Below are 27,192 nucleotides of genomic sequence, written 5' to 3'. Positions count from 1 at the left end.
GCGCTGACACTTGATCTAACCCAAGTGTCTGATCATAATTTTAAATAAATTATTTATTTAATTGATAGAAATATATTTGGGGTCCCATCCTCAATACTGCAAAACAAAGTTGTATAAAGCCTCCATTACGTCTGTAGGCTCTTTTAGACAGGTGTGGGACCAGGAGTGGATACAGCTGCTCCCAAAGTGTTCTCTGAGAAGGAGTTTAGGGAGCTGGGAGGTTCCTTCTGCACCTTGCGATGGGAGGGTCTCTCTGAAAAACCTTGTCTGGAGCTCCCATCCTACTGTACTACTAAGACAGTAGTAACACTAAGCCAACAGCATTCTGCAGAATTATTTGTATTCCTACTACAGGATGATTCTGTAACCCAAGCTTGCAACCTTGCTTTCAGCTGGGAAATCTGCCTATGAACAATCCTGCACTCTCCTCTTTTGGGATGGAGTTTCCAGCCCTGGGCTCAGCCCTCCAGGAGGCACCTGAGTGGGAAGGGGGATGCTGGGTTGGAAATGTCCTCAGGCTCTTGCACTGCTCTCGGTTCCCCGCATGTGCAAAGGCAATGAGCTGGGTATTACACTCTTGGCTGCATGCCTGGCTTCTGAAAAACCACTCAGGGACACGCCACATGCCTTTGCTGCTGGAAAAAACTCCATTGCCTTCCTAGGGATGAGGCATCATTTCAGGCCTTTTCTGCCTCTGTGGCAGCTGCACCTTCTGTGCACAATTGGCTTCCTGGCCATACAGGCTCTTCCACACTGCTCTGCTCTGATTTGCTCCGTTTCAGTTTTATTTTATCCTGTTACTTTCTTCTGATTCAAGTTGAGAGTTCAACTGATAACCAGTTTTCCTGTACTGCTGGTTATATTATGTCAGTAAGTGGGAACAGCACAGCCTCTCTGCTTTCACTCAATGGGAAGTGACATCCTGCTGATTAAAATTTATTGCTAATATGTTTTGATGAATGTTTCAGAGTCTGTTATTGGCTTAGCTTTTTCATTGCTGGATGCTTTTTATTTCTGTTTTATCAATTCTATTTCCTTCAATTGTTTTAGACATAATGTATGATGCTAATAACATGTCAGCTTCAAAAATCAGGAGCATAAAATTCTATTTCTGCTGAAAACTGCAGTGAGAAAGGAGAGTGATTTATAATATTCTTTAAAATTTGCAATTACATTTGTTGATTGAGATGTCAGTCACATGCATAAAAGTAGGGAAAGATGTTTGAATTTCCTGTTTCAAATTGTTTATTATGAAGTCATAATTTATAGATGGAAAGCGGGTTTATTATGTAAGCAAACCACCTGTGATCAGAAGGACTATTCACTTCCCAGCACCTCTTCAATCCTCCTTTAAGCTTCCAGCACTCCTTGAGAAGACTTTCATGGAAGTTTTATGGCTGTGCAGTCCATTAATCTCTGCTCATTTTTTTCTCTTTATCCAGTAATGCCACAGTCCAGCTCCCCATGTGGAATCACTCATTTTCCTTTCCTTGCAGAGATCCGGATCATGTACTTCACATGATCACATCAAGTCTTTTTTGTGATAACACTTTGTAATGAAACCCACCTTGTGCTGGAATAAAGGACTCAGGCATGTTCAGCTGTTGGCTGAGATAAAAAAGAATATATATGTAGGGTGGTGTAAACTAATTCTTAGCTGTTTTCACCCTGGTTGCAAACATTTTGGTCCTTGAGGCCCCTTTTAACAAGGCATTTTAGTGTATGATTACCCACCATATTTCATCTCATCTATCTTTCATGTGCTCCCATTTTCTCCTCACTGACAGCAATTCCTCCAAAATGCTCCTGGAAGTTGGCTCCAGAAGGCTTCTCAGGGAATAGAATTCCTTCTGGAGCAATTCCTTTGCTGAGCAGGAGAATGGCCACTCTGTGGATGTGCTATTCCATACATATTTATGCTCAACCATGTTTTTCCAGCTCCAGCTCTGCCAGCTGATTGATTCTTTCCTATTTTCTCCTTTATTCAAAGGATAAATGCTTTGGATAATTTCTATCACATCTCTATTCTTTAAGAATTTTCCTCAACCTCAGATGTGTCTAAATTAGGCTTTTTTTGTTTGTTTGTTTCCCTCTCCCCATGTTTCTGCTTTGCTTGGCTTTCTACTGTCAACTGCCTCCCAATATAGATTAATTTGACAGTTATTTTAATATGATTATTTCTCAGTCTTCCAGGTCCTTTAGGAAAATATTAAAGAATAGGAATGATAACCACAATTCCCTTGTTTCTGCAGAAGATGCCAACTTGGCATCCTCCTCCTCCTCCTCTTTTGTTTACATTCAATTAGTCAGGTTTTGCATCTGTCCAATCCAATTTGAATTAACATTTCAATTTCTCTTGCATGGAAAAAGAAAGCAAATGCTTCATTAAATTACATTCTTTATTAAAATAGCCATTGACATCTGTAAAGAAACTTTCTAGAATGATATTTTACAATAAAAGTCGGTTTGCACAAACAAGCACAGTCTTGAAATATCTATTTTTTTTATTAGGTTGCAATTTAAATTGTCAGATTTTTAATGTCTTCTGAATGAGGGGATGATAAACTGATCTGAGAGCACCCACAAAAGCCATTTACTTACAGTTGGGCACAGGAGAAGGAAACAAACAATTAATGAAGAGCCCATAAGTTGAGATGAGGATTCAGAGAAAACACTTTAAGGGCAAAACAGGTTCAAATTTAAATGTTTAAGGTAAATTTATTATTAACACTGTCAGAGGAGGATGATGAGAAGCAAAACAAGACTTTAAAGCACCTTTATCCCCCCAGTCCCCCCCTCCTTTCCACCAACAGTGCAGGAAGACAGGGTGTGGGGGTTTTGGTGAGTTTATCACTCGAGATCTTTTTCTGTTTGCTCAGGAGAGGAGTCTTTCCTCTGCTATGTTGTGGGGTACCTCCCACAGGAGACAGTTCTCCAGGAACTTCTCCAGTATGCCTCCAATCTCACAAGCAGCAGTCCTGCCAAAACTGCTGCAACACAAGTCACTCACCCATGGGATGCAGTCCTCTAAGGATAGGCTGCTCTAGTTTGGAAGCAAGGACGCTCTGTCTCTGGGAGGAGAGTCCTTCTCTCTCCATTCGTGTCTCCCACTGGAACACAGCTTTCTCTGGCATCCACCTGCTCCAGTGTGAGTGGATGGGCTGTGAGTGGATCTCAGCATCCCCCGTGGATCCCCACGGGCTGCAGGGGTACAACTGCTTTACCATAGTCCTCCCCATGGCCTGCAGAGGGATCTCAGCTCTGACACTTGGAGCACCTTCTCTCCTCTTTCTTTTCCACCTACCTTAGTGTCACCATGTTGTTTTCCCTCACACATCCTCACTTCCTCCTCTTCTCTGAGTAGAACAAAAACTGCTGCTTGTAGGTTCCGTTGCCAACAAGTTCCACTGATTCAAAGATTCTTGTGAGATCCCGCAGTGCCGAGAAGTCGATCTCCTCCAGGTTCCATGTTGGGGAAGTTGCTCCTCACGCTTCCCCTGCCGGCCGAGCAGCCCGGCCGTGTGGGCAGCGGCCGCCGTGGCACTGGTGCTGTTTGAGGCCTCTGTTGATGCGGGGCGCCGGCAGGAGCAGCTGCCACCCCTGCCTGCCCTTCTGCCGCAGCACGGCTGGCGGGGCGGCCAGGCGGGCAGGGCTCGTGTGGGTCATGCTGAAATGGCCCCCCACAGCACCTCACCACCACCACCCCTGGAAAAAACTGCCTGTGTGATGTTTTGATTTTCTTCTTAAATACATCATCACAGGGAGGTTACCAACCTCTGTTTGCATCAGCAGCATGTCCATCTCCAGAGCCATCAGGGACTGGCTCTCTGTTGGACATAATGGAAGCTTCTAGCAGCTTCTCGTAGAAGCTACTTCTGCGGCACTCCCCTGCTACCAAAAACCAGGCGATGCCAAATCAACACACCTTCTTTGGGAAGGATCTAGTCAGTCACTGAAGCATATGTCTGATAGAGAAGGATGTGCTTAACTCATGTCCATAGTCAAAGAAGTTCTTAAATTTCCCTTAACTTTGGGATGAGCTGCCACTGTGGGAAACTGCTCCAGGGCTGCACTTCATATCTGTGCTTAAACTTTGTGGTTCAGTGTTTCTCAGCCTTCTTGGCTCTGAGTAATCACTCAGAAAACAATAACAACAACAAAATTTTCTTTTTCCTCACCAGGTATTTTAGTGGAACTCAACTTTTCCTCCTGGCTCATTTGCCAAGAAAAGACCTGGTAAAGCAATGTCAGTAGCTCTGCTGGAGCAAAGCAATAGCTCTGCTCCTGCAATCGCAGAGTAGACTCCTAATTATGGCATGAAGACATTTTATAACAAAGACATAAAAAAATACCATTTTTATTAGCTGTTCACATGCCAGCTATAATTAATTCTACACAGGGAAGTTTGCTTTCAGTTCATTTGAACACATCTACTCTTAACCTGGATGACCGAGTAATTTCTTATAAACCCAGTCATGGATTAATGTTAAAAAGATGTAGGTGACCTTTTTTCTTTTTTTCTTTATTATTTTTTTAAAACCCTGCAGCCACCACCTTGTGAATACATTAACTGGAAAGTCATTTCATCAGTGCTGCAAGAACTAAGTACTTACAAGTTGATCCCAGCTGTTTAAGATGCTGAGAAATGCTGGGGAAATGTCAAATATTGATTAATACAATAATATGTTTTATCTTGGATTCAATCTATGATTTAAATTGTAATTGTGTATCACAGGGGCACAGCTACTTCCCCATGGGCTGCAGGGGAATCTCAGCTCCAGGGCCTACCCCCGGGCATCTGCAGGGCTGTTCCCCTCACATATCTTGAAATTTAAACAATAATTTCATGCTACACCTGTGAATGACATTTGTCAAATGTTTGTTTGAATATTTTCACTTGTGCTGCTGGAATACTGTTTAAAGGCAGGATTAAAAATTGGAGTACAGCTGAAATTCAAGATTTTTATATGAGCTCAACTTTAGTTATTGAATTTGGAACTCATAGTAAAACTATGTGTGTCTTTCTACATTCCAGGCCTCAGAGAGGAAAATCCAAGCTCCAAGTGCAAGTGCAATGCAGTGTTCCTAGATGGAGTACATGTTAGAGCCACTTCTTGAGCCAGAAATGTGCAGTTTTCCTCCTGCAATGTGATTTTTTTTGTCAGTAATTTGGCATTAGCTTCTTCCATACTCACTTGTGAAACACCCTCAGGAATGACAAATAGTTTTCACTTTCCACTCTTTAAAACGGGGATGGTAATTCTTCACTCAGGTGTGGATGTGGCCTCATGGAAAGGCTAGAGACCATATTTTGTACAGTTTGTTTCCTTTGGGTTTGCTCCATCCTGTGTTTTCTGACACTGAGATGCTGACGGGAGAAGGAAGAGGAGCAGAGTCCTCTTCCAGATCATTCACCTCAAATTTACCCTCCAAGCCTTGAAACTTCAAGTTTTCATGGTCTGTGTGAGCTTCAGATGGACTTCAGCTTGAGAGAAAGGAGTAGGAGCAGCAGCAGCAGTCGTGGTTCTATATGGGTTTGTGGTTTTGTTTATTTGGATTTTTTTTGATAATTTGCTTTTGCACTTTAGTATTTTCCTTTTTAAATACCCTGCTATTTATTATGCAAAGAGATTGTTGTGTATTGTGGCATGAGTAGGACATTTACAAAATAACAGCTGAATTAAAGTGCTGGTTTGTAGACCAGACTGCAATCAGAATCTGATTTTGTGCGTGTCATCTTTTTAAAAAAAAAAAAAAAAAAAAAAAAAGAAAGAAAGAAAAACAACCTAGGCGTGTCTTAACCTTCAGAAATTGTAAGAGCAGCACGGGCTTGGATCAAAACAGAGATTTGAGCTCTGTTCTTAAATAACAGGCAAGTTCAGCCCTTGTTTACATGCATGAGACTTTTACTGACAATGATGAGCTTTAGAGCTTTAGGTGCTACTGGTACAGAATACATAATGAATTGTGGAAAATAACGCAGAGGCACCAGCTTTTAAAAACACAGGCTTGAGATTCTTGCTGGGCTTGAGGAGGGGATTTAAAAACTCCCATGGAAAAGGGCTCTGAAGGGGTGAATTGCTCAGGTGTCTGCTTAGGATATGGCAACCTGGCAGAAAGCTGTTTCATGTCACATGTGAGACATCTGTTTGATATAATTTATCACATTTCACTTGTTTTAACATTAATGGTTGAAATTCAAAATTGTTGCAAGCTTTCATCACCTTTTGCTATCTTTGTAGCTAGGTAAGTAAATAACCCCTGAGTCTGTCCCACAGAAGTTTGCAAATGGATATTTTAACAGGTAAACACCAATTTTAACCTTGGATTTGTAGAGAAGGCAGTTCCCTCTATTAGCAAAAGAATGGAGCCACCCCTTACCTCTGCATTTAATGGTGTTTGCACCCAAGTGTGTGACAAGAACTGTTCCAGACTTTGTGCTGTAAATTGCCCACTTTGGTGGTGAGTTGCAAATATCTCCGATGATTTTAGCTGGGACATTAAGCTCATTAGCTCCTACAGCAGTTATGGGCTGACATCCTCTCTGTGGATGTCACTCAGTGGAATTAGAAAAGCAGTTAGGAAAAAGGATTTTTATAATCCTTTGATTTACTCCTTTTAAGGAGATTCTGCTTTTAAATGGTCGATTTGAAAGCTATTTGGTCCCAAAATTTGATGAGCTGAATTATGGAGTAACTTTATCCTCTCTCAGTCCTGGTCCACTCTGGTTTATAGAACCTTTCTCCTCCCGTTTTAACCCCAAAGAATTACACCTTCAGTTTCTAAATCTGGAAATAACTCCAGGCAGTGTACAATTCCCCCGGTCCTGGCTGTCTCTCCAGAGATGGACTGGATGCTTGGGAGCACATCACCACTACAAAACGTGCTACGTCCACATCCTCACGGACTGGTATGAACCAGGGCAGAAATTAGGGTTCAGTGTAAGGCAGCACATTGATCCACCCTCGTAGGATTTACCCCTCTGAGGAACAGGATATTTGGGGAGTGTCCTAGATTGCAAGGCAAGACGTATTCAATTACCACCTGTTAAAGGTGTGGCAGTTATCTTCTGTTAATTGGGCAGTTTTCCTTATCTCTTCCACAAACCAATCCTCCACCCTGTGAAGCCCTCTGCTGTTAATAGGCTATTGGATGTCACTGCCTGACTGATAAAAGTTGCAGCGTCCCACTGTGAGATGCCCCGCCCAGAGGGAGGAGCCAAGCATTCCTACCTGGATATAATTTGAGTTTCTGGGACACCAGCCACAGCTTTTTCTGCACTAGATTTCCCAGAGGAACAGCTGCCTCTTCTACTGTATCTTAGAGGAAAACTGCACCCTTTTCTTTGGGATCACTGTTCCAACAGAACCACACCTGACACTCCAGGAGGACTGGAGTGTCATAATTCCCAATTGGACTGCAGCCAACACCCTGACCAACAGGGTGTCAGGTTGTATTCTGACTCTCTCAGTCTTGTTTTGGTTCACTGCATTGTTTATTTTATCTTTTTATTTTCTTCATTAATAAAGAACTGTTATTCCTGCTCCCATATTTTTGCCTGAGAGCCCCACTTAATTTCAAATTTATAACAATTCGGGGGGGGGGGGGGGCTACTTCTTTTTTTTTTTTCTTCTGTTTCAGGGGAGGCTTCTGCCTTCCTTAGTGTTGGAGTCCAGCACATCCCTCTGGCTGCTCTGGCTGTCTCAAGACCCTGGCAGGGGGTTCAGAGACCCCAGCATGAAGTCAAAAACAGCTGTGGCTTCAATTTTAGCCTGTGGAAAAAGTTGTCAATTTTGTATGAGGAATTACAAGTCACAAGGGTTTGAGTAGTGTGATGTTTGAACTAACACAGGGTAGAAAAGTAGAATTTTGGGATTTTTAGAATGGGGTTCAAGGGGGTACAAGATGGAGGAATTTGGGCGTGTCCTAGCCTTCTTCTCCTTCCTCTTGTTGTCTATGTCTTGATGTGATGGTGGCACTTTTCTATTGGTTCAAGGTAGATATTCACTGTCTAACATACATGATAGGAATTGGTGAAGAAATTGTAAATATATACATGTAGTTTTGAGTATATAAGGTGGGAGTCACCCAAGGCTCAAGGGCAGACTGCCATGGCTTCCTTGCTAGCCAGAGCTTGGCAGGTCAGAGAATGAATGTTATAGATAACTTGAAAGTGCAATTGGAAGCATTCCAGGCTCTTCCTTTGGCTGCATCAGGCTAGGGGAGCAAAGACTCACAATCTCTTGGGGTCACCCTGATCTCTGAACCCAGAGAGAAATCAACACCTTAGCAGGCACCTGTCTTTCCAAACCAAGGCAGGGAGCTTTGGGCACTGTGTTGCGCAGATATTTTGGATCACTCCCTTCCTCCACCACAGTTCACTGCTTGTAAGCTCCAGACCTTCATCCTTAATGTCCTGACTGACAGGGGCAATAATACAATGCTGGAGAGGTTTCCTAATCCTCTGCTGGCAAGAAATTTTGTTTGTTTGCTCATCTTTAATTAATATTTAATTGGGTGTGCAGACAAGGGGTTGTATCATCAATTGTGGTGAACTGGCTTAGCTCTGTCAAAGCTAATGGTGCTGTATAGATTTATGCAGCATAAGAGGCTGACTTGGAGGTAAAGGAAAGGGCAGAAACCTTCTTCCTGGGAAGGAAATTAGAAAAGAAGGAGTCACACTGGGATCTGTCGTATGGTAATCACGGTGCGCTGTCTGCAAGGGAAAGGTGACTCCTGCAAAAACGGCTGGGAGTTTTTTTCCTTTCTTTACTCCTCTTTTTTTTTTTTTTTTTTTAATAATCTTACAATCATCATGGAAAGTTTATTGCCAATTAACTTTATGGGAAGGGATGATAGTGGTGGTAAGCAATTAAAGAATATAGTCTGTATTTATGCAGAGGTGAGCAGAAGTAATAGAACTTAACTTGCTTTTTAAGCTGGGCCATAGCCTTGTCCCTGGATATAAGACTGAGATAAACTGCTGGGATAAGAACCCGCATTTTGTTAAAAATCAGAACATATTTTCTTTTATTTATTAGTGTTAGTCATAAAAGTCCTATTGGATATAGCACACAAATGAGCTCCTTATCCATAAAATCATTGAAACATAACATTACATTTACTACCTGTGGTATATAATTAGGCTCCCATTCACTTGTATAACCTTTTCTCCCAGCCACTGGTGATTTTGAGGCAAGCTTTCTTTCTATTAAAAAGTGAAAGCATAAAATGTCTCTCATTCTCTCTTCAGACAGTGTTATTTCAGACAAAGTAGGCAAATCTGCAAAAACAACCCCTAATTCTGTTTATGAACTGCATCACAATTATTGAACTTCTCCTCAGTTATTTTCTCTTTGCATGGTGAAGTTATTTATGTAGTCTTTCACTATCAATCCCTAATAGTGATTTTAATTATAAATAAAATAATTACTCCATTAACCCATCTGCAGTTAATGTACAACACTAAAGATGATCAAGATCTGGCAGATAAAAGTTATTCTTCACCACTTCCATGTACAAAATGAAGTCCAGTTTCAAAGTAAGGTTGCAGACTTGCTTTCAAGTTCAGTTATTGAATATAAATCTTAATAATTTATTTCAATCCAATATTTAATTTTTTTATTACAAAGTTTGAATTTCTCTAAGATTGGTGTTAAGATTTAATCTTCATCCAAGACTTGATACATTGTCCTATGATTTGTTTTCTTTCTCAGATGGTAACTGCCATCACCTTAAATCCCACTGAGCTCCATGAGGATACCACATGAAGATGTTGTAACTGTCCTGAAACAGGCTGGGGAAAAGCTGATCATTTAACCAATCCAATGAATTTTTTCCGCTGAATAAAGTGGTCAAGCAGTTCTTACGTAGTGAAACTTCCATTTCAGAAGCCTGAAGATTGAAGGAGAATCTGTCTGCAGCCCATCCTCAGAGGGAAGAAGGTGGAATTCTTCATTGGCTTTTCATAGAAGAAAAAGAACTGAGATTTGATGTCTTCAGGGTGGGTGAATTCATTGCGTGAGCAAAATTTTATGTAGGTGCTTTTAGCATTTATTAACCGGCAAAACCAGCTCTAAAGACAGTTTTAGGAGATGAGGCACAAGCTGGAGGCTGAAGGCACAAATCTGATGAGGAGCTGCTGAAAGAGCTGGGAAGGGGCTGAGCCTGGAGAAAAGGAGGCTCAGGGGGACCTTGTGGCTCTGCACAGCTCCTGACAGGAGGGGACAGCCGGGGGGTCGGGCTCTGCTCCCAGGAACAGGGACAGGAGGAGAGGGAACGGCCTCAGGCTGGGCCAGGGGAGGCTCAGGTTGAATATTGAGGAAAATTTCTTCATGGAAGGAGTTGTCCATCCCTGGTACAGCTGCCCAGGGCAGTGGTGGAAGCCCCATCCAGGGATTTAAAAACCATGTGGATGTGGCACGTGGGGACATGGGTTAGTAGTGGCCTTGGCAGTGCTACTTGGACTTGGTGTTCTTAAAGACCTTTTCCAATTTAAACAATTCTATGTAAATTGAAAAAATAAAACCAAACTAAAGTGCCCTTCAATTCATAAACAAGGTCTCTTTTTCTTTACTGATAATGAAGAATTTGGTCTCTTCTAAATCATGTTTTATTGCTGAAACTTGTTACCTTCTCTGGTAGAAGGATAAAACTCTGCCCTAATCCACAAAAAAAATATGGTTTTAGTCTTTCAGTTTCATCTGGGTCATGTACATCTTAATAAAACTGTGCCTGGGGTGAATTTTGGTGCTCCTGTGCAATGGGATTTAATGCCCTGCACACAACTCCCTCCTTCTTGCACCTTTTCTGCCACATCTTCAGAAATCTATGTGACTTTGGAATGGTTCCAGTCATTGGTGAATTATTCCTCTTTCAGGTTTGAGAATTTCAGATGGAATGGAGGAAAGGACATAGGCTGAAACAATTATAACATGGTCATTAATTGGACCAAATTAATTACTGTGCTCAACACAACAACCAGGAACTCTCATCTGCTGTAGTGCTGAATAGGAAAATCTTAATAATCACCTTCCGTCTTACACATGCAGGAATTTGAGAGTATTTGTAAAATTTTCATGCCAAAAGGGATTTCAGATTAAATTACAATCCCAGTGTGCTTGTAACAGCATTTATGCATTTTATTCTCTGTAAATACCTTTTAAACTGCTTTATGAGCCTTCCTCACAGCAGGTGTCTGGTTCAGAAAGCCTGAACAAATGAGGATTTGGAATTGCATTTCCAGACATGACAGGGGAGAATATTCCACAAGTGCTTCCATGAACAAAAATGCAAATTTAGAAAATCTTACCAGGTTCCTGCCCTCAAATCTCTCCATATCTTTACTTGGGTAAATGCCACTAAAAATGTGGCCTTTAGCTTTTGGTCTTCTGAAGTGACTCTTTTCTGCAAACAAAATTTTTTTTAGAGGGTCTTCCTGCACTCAAAACTACTTAATAATTTGAAATATTTTATTTGAGATGTATATTCCAAACAGTGTATTTGCATCTGTCATTAGCTGTGAAGGACAGCTCCTTAATGCAATCAAGAATAAATTACAACCCTAAATATGAAATTAAATTTAATTTTTCACACAGCAGAAATGCAGAGGAGACTGTCTGAGTAGGCTGTAACTAACATGCAAATATTCAATATATTGCTGACCTGCAACAGGATTTTTATTTTCAGTTTTCCCCTGAATCTTCCACTCACATTCCACAGTCTTCCACATCCAATTCTTTTTTTTTTTTTTTTTTTTGAGTTTGAGTTTATTTTTAAGGGTTTGTGGGATTTTTTTAGATTTTTTTAGTGGGGATTGAGTTTATTAGAAAGGATTGTGGTACCTGTTGATATTGCTGGATCATATGCATGTGTTTAACATGGATTTTCTCCATGCTTGGAGCCAGATGTGCATATACTGCTCACCATCCCCTACACTGTCCATCACCACATCCATCTGAAACCTTGTTGGAACAGCTACTCAGGAATAACCCAAATCTGTGATTTTCAGATTCTTTTTTTGGTTATGCAGCAAAGCGTGAGCTGGCCATCCAACCTCCCTTACTATAAAATCATGAAGAAAACAGTTCAGAAGATTTTAGTAACAATTAACTTGAGTTTATAGTCAGAACATTTCAATCCAAGCGTTGCAGAAACCTCTTAAATGGTTCACTTGTGATATTGAGCTGTTCTGTGTCGTGTAGGTAAAAAATTCAATATACACAGGGATGCAGGAGTCCTGAGAACTGCTCATTGAAGACTTCAGCAAGATTGGTAATGCTTCCTTAATTACTAAAACTGTAAATATTTTGGAGCAAACCCATTCTGTGTGATTTATGGTACCGATTTTGTGGGTTTGCTGCTCTTGGCCTTTCAGTGGGATGGGCTCTGTTGAGTGGAATCACTGGAGGTTTGGATGAGGTGCTTCATTCAGACTAAATGTGAATCAGGGAGATTTGTGGAGAACTTTTGATTATAGTAAATGGACCAGATTTTTTGGTGTTACCAGGTAATATGGGGAAGGCAATAAAGGATGGACACAGACAAAATACAAAGGTGGTGCCATGGTATTTTACTTCCACCGTGAAATCTGTGTGGAGTCCTTAGGAGCTGCAAGGCTTTTCCAATGCACCAATCCTCTCTAAAATGAAAAAAAAAAAAAAAAAAAAGGAAAATCTGGTTTGAATGGGCTGTGACTTTTATATGTTTGTTTTAGGTGGTAAAACAGAAATGTCCCAGGGTTGTGTGGCACTTTGTGTCTGCACTGCAGCAGTGTTTTTCAGTGACTGCTGCCTTGTTTACAGCTCCTTCCTATAGTAAATCTCCACTATTGTTTTGTCTTTATTGGCTGTGCCAGAAGGCTACCGAGCTAAAGCACATCACAGCTCTCCTCCAATACTTATGAACCCTTTTCCATTGCTCATCCATCATTTTAACTGGCAGTTATCTTGATGTAAAATATCTGGAAGTCTCCAATCACCTAGAATGCTCAGGATCTGGAAACAGTAGGGATTTTGGAAGCAACGGTTCATTAATAGAAATGATATAAAATTAGCATGGAAAAAAGAAAAAAGATTAACTGTCTTGCTTAATTTATTTCAGAAAACTTTTTCAGCCCAAAATCATGTCAGCTTTCCAAATTCTTAACTCTGGCTGCCTGATTTTATGAAGCCTGCATCCTTTCTGCCAATCATTTGTAACAGGGAGAGATCCTGAAAGGATACATATTTAAACATCCCTTGTTTTAAAGTTGTGCCCCAATGAGGAGGTTCTGTAGGGCTGTAGGTTTCTCCCTTTGTCTGTCTGTTTATTTAGAGCATAAACCACATTTCCAAGCACCATGCTCACAGGGTAAGGCACAGGCTGACCTTTCTCTCTGAGTTAACAGCTGGTTTAATCAACTCATCTATCAATGGTTGGACTTAGATGATTTTTGAGCTCCCTTCTGTTGGAATTCTGGATGCTGAGAATTTAAAATTTTCCATGCTTAAAGGCACAGCCCCACAAGAGAACACTGCATTTGACCTGGGGTCGTGGAACAGGCTTTTAAAATTGATTAATAGCACTGGGATTACAGGTGTGTAGTTGGTTAGAACTGTTTAATATCACAGGGGGAAAAGCTTAGAATTTGGGATTTTAGAATATAGAAATAAATATGAAGCAAGATGAAGGTTTTAGGGTGGAGACAGGTTGTTCTTGTTTACCTTCTTCCTTCTTCTTCATAGGTTTGGGTGATGTTTTGAGATTGGACAGAAAAGTCCATATTGCAGATTTCAAAGGATCAGTTATTGGGTTAAAAGGGAAAATAATCTAGGTGTCCTTTCTTAATTGGATAGTTCAGCCTTAAAAGACCTTGAAACTGCACATCTGGGGCCATTTTGTGCCTTGCTAATGAAAAAGTTGCTGAACTCACAACAGTGAGACTGTAACATAGATAATAAATAATAAACACCTGAGTCTGAACATGAAATACCATCTCAAGTGCCTTCAATCCCGACCTCCAGAAAGCAATACCTCCCACCCCAGGCTGTTCTGTGACTCTGTGATAAATGGTTTTCTTCTGGGTAAAGAGGAACAGGACAGTCCTGGCTGTGTCCATTCAAGTGTCCAGATCTCCCAGCAGGCTGTGTTTGGACAAGCACAAGCTTAGAACAAGCACTGCCATGCTCAGCAGCCAAGCCAAAGATTTGGAAAAGTGTTTTGTCCTCAGAAGATTCAGCTGTTGCACAGGATTCAGAACAACTGAAGGGCCTGTGAAGGTGTCCCTGCCCATGGTGGGGTGTCAGAATAAGATGGTTTATAAGGTCCTTTCCAACCCAGATCATTCTGTGATTCTATATTTGCATACCCTAAGCTTCCAGAAAAGAAACTGAATTCCTCATTCAGTACTCACTGGGAACACTGCACTGAAGGATTATCAAAAACCCTCAGGGATTTGTCTGTCTTGGTGTGATTGAGCCCAGCTGGATGCCCAGTGCCTCACCAAAGCCCTTCCATCACTTCCTTCTTCAGCTGGACAGGGGGAAGAAAATGTAATCGAAGGCTTGTGGGCTGGGGTAGGCACAGGGAGAGATCACTCAGCAATTCCTGTCATGGGCAAGACAGATCTGACTCGGTGAATTTATATCAAATCTGAGTAGGTGTAAACTTAACACCCCTTCCTCCCACCCCTCCTTTATCCCTGGGCTCAAATTTACTTCCAAATTCTCTCCCTTGTTTCCCCACAATGGAGTTTGTTTTCCCAAGTTTCCCTGTATTCTTTCAGGAATTCTTCACTATTTTTATAGCTAGACTGTGCTAGCTGTCAATACTGTTTGAAGAATTGGCTGATTGTTCCTAATTAACCAGCTCTGTTCCATTTGGGAACTTGATGATGATGCCTTTGGTTGTCTTTAGTTTTTCCTGGTAGAGGGGAGTCGTGGAAGTCAAATATCCCAGGGTATTGCCCATCATTAATGGACAATAGGATGGAAAATGGGAACCTCAGGTTTGCCAGTGCTTTATACTTCACAAGCTTTAGATAATGCACTGCAGCAATTTATTTGATTTTAATGACAGAGAGGAGGAAACATGTCATTTTTCAGTCATTTCACACATGCCATTAGCAACATAATTTGAAAAGATAATGATTTACAAACCACCTGCTGTCTGGCAGATGCTTAAATATTGGCACGTGCTTGGAATGTGGTATGGAAGATATCTGAGGGGTTTAATTGCCCACTAATGCAATAGCTTCTGTTCTGTGCAGGTTAATGAGGGAGAGTTGCTTTGGAGGTACATCTGCCAGGGATCCTGTTTATTAGACAACCAGCAAGGATGATCTTCACAGGTTTAGTCACTTTTTTGCAACTGTTTCTATATTAGTTGCTTTCAAATGGCAAGAAATGGGGAAGAACATCAGGTTTGTAATAAAACGAGACCTTTGGAAAGCATTTTGAGAAGGAAGCTCATGTCATGACCTAGTATGTCAAAAACAGTGACTGATATGTTATCTAAAATGTACTGAGGATGTCTGATCTGCTCAAGAGTGTGTAGATAAAGTCATGTCCATCAGGAGACACTTTTATGAAAGGCATCCCCAATCCTGTGCTAAACTCAAGGTTCCTCCTGGGTGACACTTCCAGCAGCTCAGGCTCACATCTTGCAGTGACTGTTGTTTATTTATGGATGCACACATTCCTTTAGTGCACTTAACAGCAAAGAGCTGAAGCAAATTGGCACCATTTTCCACTAAAATTTGAACCTTGATCTAAAGAAGACACTTGGATGGGAAACAAAGCCTTTCATGTGAGTACCCCCAGGGGAATTTGCATCTTGGTCCAAATTCAGTCCTGAAACTGCATTTGCTTACTCCTACTCCCTTTTAGTGAAAAGTAAGAAAATCCTCACCCCGAAACCCAGAAAATCTCAACACATCAATGACAAAATTGCAGTCACTGTGACAGCACTGGAATTCTGAGGTTCTTGGATAAGTGCCTGATGCAGAAGCAGCACCCAAAACACTGATTCCACACATGGACCCAGGCCAGGTGCAGATTTGGAACCCATAATGTCAGGTTTTTATGCATATTGGTGGTGACTGTTGTAATGCTGTAACAGTCTTGCAGACAACAGGGTAACAGAGTCACCACCAGTGCGTTTGTGAGGTTTGTGATGGAAATATCAGAGTGAGAATTTGATTTAGCCACTCTCAGGCACTAATCCAAGCCAGATGGAAAAAGCTGGATGTTAGTTAAATGAGAGAATTATAACCTACTAGAGCAGATAAAGGAGCAGAGCTGGTGCTTTAACCAACCAGGGGATCTTTGCACGGACAAATCTGGCCAGGCTAGAGATGCCCAACTGACTTGAGTCACAGCTTTGGCACAGAATTATCTTTTCCTGTCTCCCAATGCCCTCTACCAGATGAATCAGATAACTATTTTTTCAATTTCAATTTTTTATTCCAACTTGCAGTGATACACTGGAAGGAATGACCACCCCTCTAGGTTGTTCAAGGTCGCTGAAAATTCAGCATCATTTGAAAAACTGGATTTTAAACATTCTTGTATTTATCCAGTTTACATAAGGATTAGAAGCTCTGCTAAATCCATCTAGGTATAAATTTCAGACAATGGCATCTATAAAAATGGAAGCACTAACAGTCTCCAAATGTTCCCCTTGATGCACATGTCTTTGAGTGAATTGTGGAGCTGCTTCAGCTACAGCCTCATTCCTTCTCCTGTGATTCTCAACTATCTTAGCCATAATTTTGAGTGAATAATGATTGAAATGTTATTTAAATCACTCCGTCAGAATTCAAAACTAACTCACTAATGGGGAGAAAACTGAAAAATCTGTTCATTGTTTCTTTCTTCTTCTTTTGAGAAGTGCTAAAATCTTGGCTATTTCTGTTCTCTGCTACAAGGACAACATAAAGGGATGTCTCAGAAGGAGTGATCATGTAAACATTTGCCCCTGACAGATAAAGCAGTGAGGAATAAACTGGCTCTGACAGCATTAACAAAGTTCCAATGCTGGGTTTGAAGGCATTAGCTGTGTAAAGGTTTGATAATGCTGTGGTTTTCAAATGATGGTCTCAGCAAAGTGCTTAACATATTTGTCTACTGTTTCCCATCTGTAAATTACTACATAATTTACACTTTTAATGGGTGTTAGATTACCTGTCTGCCATTAGACTCTCAAGCTGCAGTGAATGAAAAACAGAAAACACCACTTTCCCAGGACATAAATGATTAGTTATCCTCACTGGCAGCCATGTATCAACCTCCGTGTCACAGCACCGTGGCTTTGGAAAACCCCAATAAAATGGATGGTTATACCCAGCCATTAATTATATTTAAGAATTTCTGTCTATTACCCACAGAAAGACAGCTGGGGAAAGGTTGTTTTATCATTGTGGCTGGTTAGAATGATGTTTAATCAAAACAGTGATGTTGAACATTGATAACCTGGAGAGATAATCTCTGCCATAATAAAGGTGACCTTTAGAAAAAGGTTACTTCATTGAGGCCTCTTTTTTTTCCCTCTTGTCTGGCAATAAATTGGAGCATTTATTATGCCATTAGCAGCATTTAAAATCCTAAAATAAATACCGCAGTAGGTTGAGCACATACAGATAAAACACTAGAAAATATTTCAAAGTTTTGAAGACATGTAGGAGTAAACAGGACTTGGTGACCTAACTTGTTATTATTTTTTTCATAAAATCACCTAAAAAAATCCTAAAAAATGAATGGCTGCACAGTTAATAAACTCTGTAAAAGATAAGCTATAGCCTTTGAATAGGTTTTCATGTCTGAAAGAGTATTATAGAGTTCGGATAGAGAATTTTCTTTTATAGCTTCAAAGTAACGTGGAAATTAAAAGGAATATCATTCCTTGTGTGCAGATTTATTAGCAGGCTTTCTTTCTCTATTGGCATGCAATGAGGTCTCCTCCATCTGTGTGTCACACTGATCAATCCTCTAAATTATGTGCATTGATGCATTTCTGGTGCATCCTCACTCAGCTCCAAACCTTCAAAGCGCCTGAGGAAATTGAATCCAGCCTTGCTCTAAGCTGTTCCTAAACCTTTCCACTTGGTGGGCTAAAACTTGGGCCAGACTTCCTCTCTCAGTCTATGACTTTAACCCTACCCCCCAAAATCTCTATTCCAGTCCCAGATTCAGGGAAAGAATTTGGTTCTCCCTGGGGACATGTGGGCAGGGGGTGCCCTTGGGCCACCAGCACAGGAGAGAGGTGTGAGCTGCTTTAAAGGAGAGCTTTGGTAGCTAAAACTGGCCTCAGTTTTTGATGGAAAATGTTTGCTTTTCTACTGATGGCACCAGAATTTCTATCACTGAATTCACTGGTTCATTTCCTTAAACAAGGCTGGTAAAGATGAGCTATTTCCTTAAGTACACCCTGCCAGCTGAATTTTTTTGTCTTTTGTCCATTTTCCCAATATAGAATATGATCATTTCACTGATTTCAAGCCGTTGCCTGGGCCTCTATTATCTAAAGACCTTTTAGCACAAATGAGATTTTCAGTTTCTAATCTAATCTTGAATGATGATTTACCCCCACATCAAACAGGCCTGTACTTTGTGTCTAATTTACACCATTGTTTGAGGGTCTGATATAGTGCTTATTACATCTATTGCCAGTGTGATATGAACAGACCTGCTGTAAATAAGAATTAAACCCTGTAACTCAGCCTACTAAAATAATCTTATTTAATGAAGTTTCATTTCTGTCAGACATCCTATTTCCCATTGTGTGTAATTAAACTCAAGAATAACTGCCCAGCAACTAAAATGTGTTAAGAACAAAGACAAGCTGCAGTCTTGAATTTATTAACAATCCACTGTTTATTTGCAATGGTAATCTGCTATTTATATGTTAACAATAAAATTAAATTTATTTGTTCATCAAGTTATATTTTGTTATAGTGACTCCAGCTACAGCTTTTAGGACCTCATGACATAAATCCAAGTATTCCTAAGTAGTTATATCCAAGATATGAAATGTAAAATTAATAAGAATGTGGGAAAATAATTAATACTAAGAAATTGATTGGCAGTCTCAGTGAAAATGTTGTCTTATTTGCATTACAAAGTTGGTATACCTTGCTAGTACTCCATTTTTCCCTTAAATTATATTTTTCTGTAATAATTCTAGATAATCTTTCAATCCAAGGTTTTATGATTGTCATTATTTCACAGAGGGAGAAAAGAAATACAACAGGGTTGTGAAAATTTAACACTCCATAAAAGTGCCTGTCTGCCACACTGCCAGCCAGGAGGGATGGCCCCCCAAACTTCCTTTTATTCCCCTAGAGCCATCCCAAGGATGGGGGAGGCACCAAGTCCTCCCAAAAAGTGAGGGAGAGAGCCTGTTTTGAGCTGAAATTCTCACTTCTAGGGTGTGAACCAAAACATCTTTAACTTAGGGCACAGCCTGAGCTTGGCATTGGAGAGAAGGGCTCGGTTCAGGCAACACTTCTGGTATGAATTCCAGAATTTCCAGATGAATCAGAAGCATTTCATCTGGGCTTGTAAAGTCTTTTTCTTTGAAACAAGTACCAGATTTGAGCTAGTGTAACTCGGATTTCCTGGTAGTCTCTCACTCTTTCTCATCCACTTTAGGGATCACGTAGCTGGGACAATCAGTAATTATCCTGCTTTACCTCCAAGTGAGTGAACCCTGGTGCACAAGGACTGACATCCATCCCCTTCAGGGCATTTATTGATCTCACTGGAGCAAACTTTTGAGCATCACTGTTGAATTAGCAGCAGCCCAGAAGTGCTGAGGTGCGTTAACTCTCAGAAATTACATTGCTCAGGGAGAGTAAATCCTCCCCTTTCTGCTGCTACAGACTATTGTTCTGAAAAACAGATCAGGTTGTTGCTTGTTCATATAAATTTTTGTCTAAAAACTAAACCATTCCTGCTCCAGTCATTGCACAGATATCTGCTCTGGTGCCTCTTTGTTGCTGTTACCCTCTCACTCCTCCTCTGGCTTGTTCAAGGTATGTATGTCAAGTTTGACAGAGTCATACCCCTGTGAAATTTTGTGCTATGACCAATTGATTTAGTTTGTTAAAGTAATTCCTCATGTAAACATTCCATTCTTGCTGTCCTTTATTCCTCGTGCTGTACTGACTATTAACACGGAGTTAGAATCGATTGCGGCTGTGGAAGGTTTGTGGATCTCACACTCAGCTTGTGCTCTGCTGCACACACAGAGCTGCTGAGAAGAATTGATGATTCTTTACATGTCTCTTCATGAAACACAGGGAAAATGTGGGAAATTGCTGAGTTTCAAGAGCTGTATGCTGCCAGAAGAGATTTCACCAGACAGAGTTACTCTTTGGCCAAATAATGGTGCATTTTGCTCTCAGCAGCCACCTGTAATTGTGTGTGCTTGTCATTCCCACTCCAGCTTCTGTCCTTTAGAAAACCATTTCACTTTCCACACCAGTGTGTGGATTACTCCCCTTCCCTACTACTGGTGCTCCCTATTGGTGCTGCTCAGCCCTGCCACTCCCTCTGCTGCCAGGGTTTCTCCTCCTTCCCGCACTACTGCCATTCCTCCCGATTCCCTCTGCCTGACAAAGCTGGCAATTATTCCTGGGCATGTCCCACTTGTGGAATATTTGCCATGGAAATGAAATCTCTACAGCATTTTTACTGAGGTACCAGCTCTCCCTACACCAGGTGCTGGCAGAGCATCCCTGAACATCTGACTCCCTTTGAAATCCAACAGCTGCTTTTCCATTTAACCTCACACTTGTCCTTACTCAGGGAGAAAAAGCAAACTCCAAAACAGCCTGTATTTTGGGTTGTTTGTGATGCATTTTCCAAAGGTTATGAGTGAATTCAAGAATCTATTGAACCAAGTCAAAAATAACTGAGCCTGACTGAAGGAAAAAGGCCAGCAGAAATTTCAGGGACATTTAAGAGCTTCCATACATCAGGCTCCTTTCCAAATGTTCTTAGACACCTTGTCCTTTCCATGCAGGACTGGAGAGCAGTCTCACTGTCTGAAGGAATGCTGTGAAGACTGGGGGAAGACTGACCTGGGCTGATGTCAGGCAGAGCAGATGCCCTTGCTGGAGGCCCAGGGAACATGGATTTGACCTGCCTGGGAAGGAAATGTAAAGATGAAGTGTCTGGGCTCAGAGTATTCAGGGTCTGACCATCCCAGGAGTGCAGGGAGGCAGCTAAAGCAACATCAAATGCTCAAGGGATCCTGTCCCACACATCAAGGCAAACATGCTGCCCATCACTGAATAAGCACCTTTACAAATAAGGGTAAAAATCCTGAGCAGAAAGCAGCACCAACCTCCTGGACCTGGGACTTGGGAGAAGGGCTGGAGTGACAGGACACAGGGAATGGCTTCCTGTGGTATTCACATTCTCTGAACAGAGACAGACATGATTCTTTCTCCCAGGATTTTTCCTGGGAAGTTGTGAGGTGCAGTGAGAAAGTTCAGAGAAAGGATAAAACTATTCTTATCTCTATTTGCTGCTCCTGTTGTTTGGCACATGTGGAAAGTGTTATGGAGATAGTTTACTGAAGAGTAAATGTATTAATTGGACACCAGTGATGGTTGGTTGGATTGATTGGCCAATTGGAAAAAGCTGTGTTGTGACTGTCTGGAGACAGTTACGGGTTTTTCCTTGAATAGCCTTTTAGTACGCTATAGTTCTGGTATAGTATAATATTAATGTAATATAATTTAGGTTAATAAAAGCAATTTATTCAGCCTTCTGCAACATGGAGCCAGAGTGCGTTATTCCCTGTGCGTTATTCCCTGCTTTTATAGCTTCCCACACCCAGCGGCAAGGTTAGATGGGATATTGGGGAGGAATTTTTGTCTATGACAGTGGGGAGGCCCTGGCACAGGGTGCCCAGAGAAGCTGTGAGTGCCCCTGGATCCCTGGCAGTGTCCAAGGCCAGGTTGGACAGGGCTTGGAGCACCCTGGGACAGTGGGAAGTGTCCCTGCCCATGGCAGGGGGTGGGATGGGATGAACTTCAAGCTCCCTTCCACCCAAACAATTCTGTGGTTCTATGACTGCTTAAAAACGTGAGAGTTGCCACCTGAAAGTGAGAGGTTTTTTATATTAAAATATTGTATGTTCCTTGTAACAAGGAACATACAATATTTTAGTTCCCTTGCCTACAAAAATCAGGTACTTGGTATGCACTTATCAGCTCCAAAGTGCTGATGAAACTTCTGTGTGATTTAAAAAGAAATAAGAATGTAATTTTGCATTCTGAATTGTGCTGCTGGTGACAGCAGTCAAATGGCAGATTTTCAAGGGCAGGAGCAGGGATAATCATCTTGGTCAAATTACAGTTTTAATTTAAGAAAAACTTCTTTCCTTACCAAGAATATTACCATGCATATTTTCATTTTATTAGTTTATGTACACAACCACTAAATTATTTGCATGTTATAGGATTTTATTTTGTACTTAGCAAATGAATGACATCCAAGCAATTTTAGATTTAATTTGATCAATATTTAATGAACTATAATTATCATTACAACTCTGAGTTTTGCACTGCTGTATATTGCTGCATAATGTTTAATCAAGGGGAGAGAGAGACTAAAATATAACTGGAAAACAGCTATAAAGTCTATGTTAAAGAAATGTAGTGGGATTATTAACTAAATTACAGCAGTCTCATTTAATAATTTTCCTAGTTACAGTTTTAAGATTGAATGTCAAGAGCACTTCCCTAATTTATATATTTAGATGCCTGCAATATATATTTTTAAAAGATACAAACACAAAAACCAAAATTACTCTGTAATATCAGAGTTTGAAATCTCTGCATGATTGGAAAAAAATCCCAGGTGCAGTAGCTGGGAAAATGGGAATTCCAGATAAAAAAGGTATCATCTTATATGGACAGAAGAGTCAAAAGATTTGGTTTATACATTGGTAAGGGCCAGGTATGTAAATATTGCAGGAATCAGCAAAAACATTTAATGCATCTGAAAATAGTGAAATAGGTCAGGAAAATAAATGAAAAAAAATGTAATTTTAAAAAAGTTTAAAATTTAACCTCTTTTTCCACAAGATAAATATTTATTTTCCTCAGAAATGCAGGTCAGTGTTTAAATTTAGTCATATCAATGTGATTCCTCAATTTTGGTAGTTAAGTAAAGCTTGTGGACTCTGATCCTCTGATACTGCCAGTGAGACAGAAATACATGTGTGGGCAAAACTCATTAGGAAGCTTGGGAAAAGTCTAAAACGTTCTGTTTTATAAAATCTCAGAATTGTTTGGATTGGAAAGAACCTTAAAGCCCATCCAGTGCCACCCCTGCCATGGGCAGGGACACTTTCCACCAGCCCAGATCTGCTCCAAGCCCCACCCAGTCTGGCCTTGGACACTGCCAGGGATCCAGGGGCAGCCACAGATTCTCTGGGCACCCTGTGCCAGGGCCTGCCCACTCTCATAGACAAAAATTCCTTCCCAATATCCCACCTAAACCCTCTTAAATTGGAGTATCCACCATTATTTCCTCTTGTAATTTCCCAGTTTCAACTGGAGCTATGTGAATGTTTCAGCCAGTTTTGAAATTATATTCTAACAGCTGATCACTGGAGTTTTACCTTTGGCTCCTGAGAGGTGTGAGTGCTCCTGTGGTTTACTCTGCATTATCAAGGGACAAACAATGGCATTCTTGACTGTGGTGGAAGGAAACCCTTTTTCCCAATGAGCCCAGTATTTTCACACCAGAGTTCTTAATCCTAAATTTGGTGTTGCACATGTCAGATGTGCAAGAACCTGTGCATTTTTCAGTGGGCCATCAACTCTGGTTTTAGAAGGGAATTCTCTGGTGAGTGTGCAATTATCACACTTAATAGGTACGAAAATAAAGATACTCTTGGAGTTTTCTTAACATTTTCCACAAGTCTTTATAACTTGTAATTACTTATAAATAAATTTCAGCCTGCAGCAATGCCATCTACAAGTCTACAACCGTGCATGATGTGAAAACACACTTTTTTAAAACCATGACACAAGCACTGCTTTCCTTTGCAGTCACTGATTTGTCAGTGTGAGAAGCTGTGGCACAGCTCTGTCACTGCACTCCCATGGAACACTGCCAATTCTGTCAGAGGAATTACAAGTCACAATGGTTTGAGTAGTGTGACATTTGAACTAACACAGGGTGGAAAAGTAGAAATTTGGGATTTTTAGAATGTAGTTCAGGGGGTCCAAAATGGAGGAATTTGGGCGTGTCCCGGCCTTCTTCTCCTTCGTCTTGCTGTGATGATGACACTTTTCTATTGGTTCAAGGTAGAGATTCACAGTCTAACATGGATTTCGGGAATTGGTAAAGAAATTGTAAACATATACACATAGTTTTGAGTATATAAGGTGGGAACTGCCCGAAGCTCAAGGGCAGACTGCCGTGGCTTCCTTTCTGGACAGAGCTCAGCAGGTCAGAGAAAGAAAGTTATAGATAAGAAGAAATAAACAACCTTGAAAACGCAAACAGATGCATTCCAGGCTCCTTCTTTGGCTGTGTCAGGCTAGGGGAGCAAAGACTCTTTACAATCCCGGGGTCATCCTGACCTAGGAACCCCGAGAATTCGACAAGCAGGGAGGAAGAGAGCTCCTCATATCCTTTGTGTTATTTTCCCAGCTGAGCCATATCTATTAAACTGCTGTCAGGGACTTCATTTACTCACAATGAGAGTTCTCTCTTCCTTTTGTCAGAGAACTCTCCAATCTTGCTTCCACTGGATTACAAATCTCTCATCAGCATCCCTGGCACCTGGAATTCTTCTCTGCTTTTATGGAAACTGAAAGCAATCATTACGGAGCAGAACAGGATGGTGTTTGGAAGGAATTGCAGTGGACACATTTGTTTTGATGGATGAAAAGGATGTCTCACTTGAGGAGGGAAACAGTAATTTATGCATAGCTTTAATGTAAAAACCAAGAGCTTTGGAGATAAATTTCACAGGAAACAAATCTGGTTGGAAATAAGAGCTAATTCTAATATTATCACAGGACCAAGCTGCAGAAACCTACCTGGATAGACAGCAGCAGGGCAGGCTGAGAAGACTGAATTCCTCAGGAAATGCTTTGTGAAATGTTGGAATTGGATATGAGACAGCAGCTGAAAGAAAAAACAGAAAAAAAAAAACAGGTTTTAGCTTTGAAATAACTTTGGGATTTGTGGCTGCAATAAAGAGTAAAGACTTTTCAATTATTTTTTGTTTTATTTGCAGTCTAGGTAAGCCCATCTGAAGCAGTTGAGCCTGGTCAAGCTGTAGATTTTCACTTGGATCCAATTCCAAACTCCAGACCCAAGGCAGGTCCCAAACTGAGGTTGAGTTTCACCCATTACAAAGTTAAAGAGAATGTGCAAAAAAACCCCACATATCATAATAAGTTGTGTGAAAACCACATTATTCCATGGCCTTTGATCAAAATTTGGTGAGGCTCAGAGGTGAGATCTCTACAGAGACAGCTGAGAGATCTATAGAGTTCCATTAGGATTTCTCTATGAAATGAAATCAGAGGAAATAAAGAACAATAAATATGCCTGACACATCTATGTACTGTATGTGAAAATTACCCTGCTCCTGGGGTGGTTGGTTTTGGTTCAATAATTCAGGTTTATTCTTTAGCAGCATGTCCTCAGAAGAAAATCTGTAGTTTAATTTGTGTCTATGCCTGAGTAATTTGCAGACAATTTTTGTTGTTACATGGAAAGATTCATTTTTAGGATTTTTTTCCCTTTATTTTCCCCTTATTATTCTCACTCTACTCTCAGGCCTACAAGCTAAAAAGCCACAAACAAACAACACAATTAGGGAAAGAACAGAAATACTCTTTAACATCTGTTCTTGCCCAAACAGGAGAATTTATCTAAGACAAAGGTAAAATAAATTATAGTATGTTTCTATTTCCACTTGAGAAAGTGTTTCTGCACTCCCAGTTTCTGCACCTGTTTGGAACTCTCCATATTAGCAAAGAAATTCCTTGCTCTGCATCTCCTTGGAAGTGATTTTTCTCTCTCTTACTCTTAGAAACACCTCCCCTTACACTCATTTATTTCTAACTCTTATGTTAAAGGCTTTCATGAAATAACATTTTTCAACTTCATATCATTAATAATTTAAAATACTGGTTGTTACTGAGCTACAACATAACTTGTACATTGATTTTCCTTTCAATACTACTCCAAAATTAATCCCTGGACTTAGAGACACAAATGTTATTATCAAAGTTCTCAAGCAGAATAATAAGGAGATACCAATAACCATCTTGTCTACAAAGTGGGAAGAATTTTGTTCTGTAGGAATTTCACATATGCATAAAACTAATTTGGATTGAACGTTGACTGCTTCACAAGTAAAATTTGCTCACTGGGATTGTGGAAAACGAGGCTGTTCATGGAAACTCATAAGCATGCACACAGAGCAAAACACACAAAAAAATCAGCTATGGCACTGCTGTAGGAGTCCCCAGTTCAGTGAAAAATTGTCCAGCCCACATTGTCCAGACTGGAAAAAATATATAGACACTTACTCTGTGCTTTCACATCTTGAAACCCCAGAAGGATTCTGAAATTCTTCAAGATTTTTGCCCTCCCCGTCTAAAACAGGTTAGTTTCAGTAAATGGATCATATTAGAACCGGTGCCTTAGAAATTAAAGGGTTTATGGTGCTTTATGAGCTGTCCCTCACTCACAATTGTTCTTCATTATCCCTCAACTCCAGCTGTACTGTGCTTCCCATAAAACCGACTGCGTGCCCACACTGAGAAATGCTCTGGAAATGGCACTCGGGGCTCCCTGAAACGTCTCCCATAAATGATCTGGAGTCCCTGCTGAAGAGCTTGGGAAGGTTGTTCTGCCCTCAGCTCCTCACAGGTCACCTTAATGGCAAATGCAGCACAAGAATGAAGTTTTTGCTCCCAGCACTGCTGTGGGCAAGCTGGCTCCAAGCACAGCAGGTTTGCCACTGCTGCTCCAGGAGGGATGTGGAACACAGCACTGAGGAAGGAATAAACAGTGGCCAGGAAAGGACAGTGTAACATATGTGGGGAAATAATGCCAGGGCTAAAAATAAGTGTGAATAAGGGTTCTCTGTGATTCTGGAGTTCTGAGGTAAGAAACATTCTGCCTGTGCTTGGAGCAATGATATACAAGGTGTCAAACACACCTG

At 40.8% G+C, this 27,192-nt stretch overlaps 2 long non-coding RNA genes across 3 annotated transcripts in view; one reads left to right on the top strand and one right to left on the bottom strand.

The window, feature by feature from the left end:
• Nucleotides 1–4,617: 4,617 nt before the first annotated feature.
• Nucleotides 4,618–20,012, top strand: LOC140684654 (uncharacterized). Of its 2 annotated transcripts, XR_012057241.1 has the most exons (4): nt 4,618–5,534; nt 9,717–10,003; nt 12,204–12,273; nt 19,939–20,012. It is a non-coding gene; the product is annotated as an uncharacterized lncRNA (long non-coding RNA). The 2 variants fall into 2 exon arrangements; XR_012057240.1 differs by lacking the exon at nt 19,939–20,012 and having other exon boundaries at nt 4,671–5,534; nt 12,204–12,460.
• LOC140684655 (uncharacterized) overlaps nt 12,469–27,192 on the bottom strand; it is a 29,784-nt gene continuing 15,060 nt past the window's right edge. The window contains exons 3-4 of the long non-coding RNA XR_012057242.1: nt 25,049–25,136; nt 12,469–12,640 (exon numbers count right to left, since the gene is read on the bottom strand). This is a non-coding gene — a long non-coding RNA (uncharacterized lncRNA). The remainder of the gene's footprint in view (nt 12,641–25,048; nt 25,137–27,192) is intronic.

The sequence above is a fragment of the Taeniopygia guttata genome, chromosome 8 (genome assembly GCF_048771995.1).
Source record: "Taeniopygia guttata chromosome 8, bTaeGut7.mat, whole genome shotgun sequence".
Taxonomy (NCBI): Eukaryota; Metazoa; Chordata; class Aves; order Passeriformes; family Estrildidae; genus Taeniopygia; species Taeniopygia guttata.
This window is presented reverse-complemented; position numbering and strand designations above follow the sequence as displayed.